Raw genomic sequence first — 6,000 nt, forward strand, 5'->3', positions numbered from 1 at the left:
TGCAGAAAACAATTAAGTGTAAGACCATCAGGACCAACAACACTGAATATTTCTGATTGCTTTTTTCCAGTGTTCATTGTAGGGTTTTCATTTTTTATCGTATTTTATTTTAGCCAACCGTGATGTCTAGCCTCTAAAATTGTTCCCCAAATGCATGTCATTGTTTCTGCCTTTCTATATCTTTAACCAGACAACTGATCTCGCTCTCGTTGGGTTTTACCAAGTAGGGGGAAGTGCCTCTGACTGCCAGTCCCTCTAGTCTAAAAGACCGTTTGCACCAGGTAACTCTAAATACAGGGGACAGTTGACTTGCAGAGAGTTACGTGGGAATTGTATAATTACGTACAAGTAACATGAGGGGAAGAAAGCACACCGATCTGCTTCTCTGCAGTCATAATTTTGTTGAAAGTCAACCAAGGGAACAATTCCGAATTGCCATCTATCTTTGTCACTGCGTCTGCATCAGAAGTAGATCAAGTACCACCTGCTGGGGAGAATATACAGCAAAAGGTTTAATCCTACTAATACTACTAATAATAATAAATAATTTATGCTACTGTAATGCAAACTGAAAGAGGCTAAAACCAGAGCAGCATGTGGCAATCACGCTACTTGAAGTTTGGCTTGTTCATGCAGTCACGAGGGCTAAAAACCAGAGCAGAAGGCTGAGAAATCACATGTCAGTGGACCACCCCAGCCACCAAATCTACTGCAGAGCATCTTCATCTACTGCTGCTTTTAGCCGTTCCCAGCCAGGTGCAATAGGTGAGATAATTTTACCTTCTCAGAATAACCAATCTTTCAGTGTGCATGATGCTACACACTCATTGGCAGAAGCTCGCAATAAATCTTGGGTAATGAACTAAATGATAATTGCTATGTATAAAGGATTTTTAAAAATAAAATCCACATTTAGAAAAGTAAATGTAATACTAGGTGCTTAAAGATAAGCATCCTTTAAGAAGGAAATAATCATGGCTTCAGTTTTCCTGCCCATAAAATGGGGGTAATGTTACATAGCCATTTTCTAAATTACTACAGGATGTTTAGATGGGAGTCTCTACATTAGGGCACGATAGTGCTATTTTCAATCTCTCTCCACACAATATTAAGTGCAATGCTTCCAAAACCATGCCCTGTCTACACTGCTGCATAGTCAAGTCTGATTTAAAAAAAAGTAAAGGAGAGTGAGTGATCAAGCACACATTACAGCTGTGCCACTGGGTCAGTAAGTGAGAAGTTAAAATAAGAAGTTCATTCAATAAAATATTGATTCTGGAAACAGATTACAGGAAATCATACTGTACCACTAACTTAATTTATGAGTATTTATATTGCAGGAATTATATCAATATATCAAACACAATGTCTTCAGCCTTAGTTCAAAAGATAATTTTATCTCTAAGCTTTAACAACAGGGCTGAAAATAATTCAGATTATATGGGCAGCATTTTAGCAGCCCATTTTCATCTTCTTTAAAAGCAACACTCTAATGCATGATGGTTAAGGATCAAGTTGGGATTATGTGGAGAATGTTAAACATATACCAAATAATACATCTGTTTTGAATAAAAGATGTTGCACAGAGTTCCAGTTCATTTTTTTTCAACTCTTTGCTGTATGTGTTGTAGCTGCTAAGTGAAACCACGCATCAGATAAATACATCACTTCAGCAACAGATTGCTAATCAATTGTCTGACATGTTCTGAAATATGTGGGTTAAAAATACTTGGGGGCAAAGGCTTTTCTAGTTTGGAAAAAAAAATGTTTCATGTTCTCTTGTGGTTCACTCTTCCATCTCTGAGCTTCTAGGAGCGCTACCATTGTCTGTAGGCTGGTGCTAGATCATTTCCTCCATGGTGGGAAAGCAGCAGACCTTATGCCGTGTTCTCTGCCCATTTACAAAAGCTAGTCTGACTGCGGTCATATTTGCTGACCTGTCAGTTTCTGGCCAACAAAGAGGTTGCTCCCAATAAGAGAACCACCAATATACTCTGTTTGATTGCTGTATCCTACGACTTGAATATTGTTTTGAAGCAACCGATTTTTCAGAAAATTCATTTAGAAATTCTGATACTTGGATTATTATTTTTTTTTAAATCTTCAATTGGAATAGGAAACTGAAAACTTTTTCAGTTTGTCAGAAGGTATTTTCAGTATCAGAAGGATACAGTTTGTCAAAATTACTGTGTTTGACTCACTAATAATTTAATTTCAATAATGTCAAAACATTACACTATAACATATTGATGTTAAATATCTACATTATCAAATCTCTACTATAACGATATCAATAACTAGCATGACTAGTTCCTAATATTCAAACAAAAATACTTTTAATACTTTGATACTTTCATTGAAACAACCATTTAGCACTTTTCCTGGTCCTTGCAGGGGGCAACCAAAGAAGCCCCCACATAGCATCAGAGGGCTGCTTGCCGTGGCAGACCACTTCCTCCTCTGCTCCCCTTCCCCTGCCGGCTAGGACCTGTGTGTCCAGACCTGCTACCCACCTCCCCGGGCGCATCCACAAGGAAGTGCAGACGTTCATCTCGGGGGCAAATGTGACAAGTACAAGTCACAGCCCAGTGCATGCTTCTCTTGCAGGAAGAGAGACCCTCTCTATAACATCTGAGAAGGCTGCCACTGGGCCCGTGGCCAAGACCCTCCTGAGGACAGGCCAAAGGCTACAGCCGCCCCAGCAGTGCAGGCTGCTGAGAGAGCTCTGCCACCACTTTCATTCCCCTCAAGTGAGTCCCTAACAGCGATGGTCTGTGGGCTGGTGGGACTGTGTTTGGTGGGACTGAGTGGATCCCGTGCTGCTTGCCCAGCACACTGCATGAGCAGCGACTGCACCTCCCACAGCTTACTCTAGAAGATGAGGGATGCTTTGAATCCCACAATCTTCTGTCTCAGGTGACTCCTGTGCAAGAGTAGCCCAGCACAGACCCTGAAGAGCTCCTCTGCCTCATGAACCTCCCTGGCCACTTCCCACCCAGCACTGTTGTAAGCCCCCGTGATGCCTGTCCAGTGTACCTCCACGCTGTGCCCCCAAGACAGTCGTACAAGCTCATATTCCTCTCACTCCCTTTCCCAGCCACTAGACCCCGAAGTGGCTGCCCCTCTTACCATCACAAGTGGCTGTCCCTCTTACCATCACACGACTGGTGAGGAGCCCTCGTTGGCCAGCTTGTACTCCAAGCTACAAGCAACTTAGTTCACTAGGGACATAAGTTGGAGACTTCTTCGTGGAGCAGTAGACACAGGCACACTCACAGAGTTCCCAGACCCACATCACTTCCCAATACAAGGGAATATGGGTGCATGTGAACACTGCATGCGCTAGGCTGCAGCCACTCTTCCAGTAAGAACTTCTTATTGAATTTCTGGCAGCATTCCTCCTCTTTTCTCATTCTTGATACCCTCCCTATCTGCAGCCTCACCTCCTTGTCTTCACAGGAGCTCTCTATCAGCCTCCTCATGGGGCAGAGTTAGATTTTATTTCCTAATGAGGAAAAAAAACAGTAGAAACAGTTGCCCTACAAAGGCCTAGAGGCTAAGATCAGTGCCCTGACACTTGCCCTGAATACTCATCCAGCCTCCAACTGACTCCACTCAGGAACCAGAGATATTTTCTATCTATTGAGTAATTTAAATTATATTTGATGCCCTTTACTTCTAATACTGGAGAAAACAGTGAACAATCAATCCCTCTTCAGCTTCTTCACTCCACTCACTCCTACTGTATCATCGTTCAAAGCTTAGTAAAGACACAATCATCACCTGTCACCCAGACTGATCCTGGGCTGACCTTTGAATATTTCCTCATTGGTGTAATTCTCTGTGGTTTTCTGATAACCTAAGGCAGATGCATGTGATGACAGAAGAAATACTTTGAACCTGATATACTGCTGAGTTATGGTTTTGTGCAGTCCTTTTGCTGTGACTGTGAAGCAGGCAGAGAGAGTTCTTACTCACTGTAGTATCTGCTAAGCACCAGGACCATTTACAGTCCCACTGGGACCTGGCTGAAGACCCAGCTCCTTTCTACTACAGGGAGCAATCCTCCTAGAACAGACTTTTTAGCATAAGAAAGCTGCCAGTGCAAGGGCATGAATGCTCAGTGTTTCTGAGGCAAAGAAAACCTAGTCACATCAGCAGATGTTCCTGCAGCCAGTGGAAACTGGCACACACAAGAAATATAACTTCCCAGGGGAAAAAAAATTGATTTATGGAGTGGGAAGTTTTCAAAGGGGCTTTTGCAGTCCAAAGGGACACATACTACCAGCCCTGCCAACGACTCTTGCTGTGTTATCAGCATCCTGTTCTCAGTATCTTTGTCTCCTCTTTGTTCTCACGTGAGGTACATCTCAACTACTGGCCTAAGTAAGCTTCAGACTAGGATCTGTTCACAGTTACAGTCACCGTGAGTGTTACACCAGCACAGCCACGACAGTGTAGCTCTGCAGCATGGGTGCAAAGTTTGCCAACTGAAGGAGATTTTGTGCCATTGTAGTTACGCTAGGCTCTGAACCCCCAGGTTAATCTGGCAGCAGCTTTCTCCTGGCAGTGCAGCTGTGTCCACACCAGGATCTTTGCTGGCTGAGCTTCACTGGGCAAGTGGGATTTCTCTTTTTTCATACCCAGGCTAACATCATCATGTGAGCAAAACTTTCTAATGTAGGCCTGGTCCTAAAAGGAACATCTCCAACACCGATCTAAAAAGCTTGGTTACCTCTATGTGTATCAATAAGCTTGCTTGCCCCTCAACTCCAACTATAAAAAAAAATGAATTTGTGTCCTCCAAAAAAAGGCGGTGGGAAGACTGGTGATGCTGATGCATCACAGGAAAAGCCAGAACTGCTCCACTAGTTTTTCTGTGGTAGCAGCATTTGATTGCTGCACTAATGAAGCAATCAGTGAAGCTTCTCACTGCTGGTACGTGAGACACAGGAGATCATGATGCACATTAGAGTAGAATCAGCTTCAGCTTTGGAAAGCAGAGAAAAACCACTCACTTTTTTTAGAACCTGTAGGATCACTGCCATGCAAAGTCTTTTTTAAAAAGGCATTTAGTTAATTTGTTTAATTGCTGGGCTCACAGATGTCCTACTTTCAATTCTAGTACAGGGATGGGAAAGTTACACAAAATTAATATGCATTTAGAAATGAATCAACACATTGAACATTAATGCCAGATTATCTGTTGACTTGTTGATATTTAGTATCTTTTTTGCTATAGGACCACATTCGCCTTGCCAGGAAAAAAAAAAACCCTCTTTGTATGAAGCTCCTTGGAAAAATAGCATAAGCTGGAGGTCTTACTCTGTTTGATAAACAGCTTTGAGTAGGAAACAAAGTGATGCAAAAGGGCTTTTCTTCATGTGCCTTGTGTTAGAAATGACAGGTTTGTTCTTCCTTATAGTTACACGTGGGTTACTTCAGTATTTCATTTTGAAAAGCCACAGTATATCCAGCATACCTCACTCCAGAGAGTCAGATAAAAAAATTAGTCAACAAAAAAGACAAAAAGAATAAGCAAGTAATGTGTCATCCCTATATACATGTCAGGCTCATACCACTTTACCCATCTCTGTTTTGAACTGCTGTCACCAAGTGCATCCTCCACCATCCTTAAGCGCCTCGTAGCCTTTTACAGATATTTTTTCTGATTCACTTGATTTAAAAACAAAGCAATCTTCACTGAGAGAAATTCAGTAACTCATGTGAGAGATACCTTGAACAAGGACCAGTCAGACATCTTAAGTCATGTGTCAAATTGATGGCCTGCATGAAAACTGCTTCCATAAAGAAAAAAAGATGGGTCACTGTCATAGGAGACTCCCTTCTGAAGGGAACAGAAGGCCCAATATGCAAACCAATATGCAAAAAAGGAGTTAGCAGGGCTCACTGAAAAAACTTAAAATTAGATTTTAAGGGGGAAAGGGATAAAACCAGGCTCGCTAGAGATAAGCCTGGGGGCAGCATGCCAATGTTTGA

Source organism: Aptenodytes forsteri, unplaced genomic scaffold, assembly GCF_000699145.1.
Source record: "Aptenodytes forsteri isolate BGI_AS27 unplaced genomic scaffold, ASM69914v1 Scaffold277, whole genome shotgun sequence".
Classification (NCBI taxonomy): Eukaryota; Metazoa; Chordata; class Aves; order Sphenisciformes; family Spheniscidae; genus Aptenodytes; species Aptenodytes forsteri.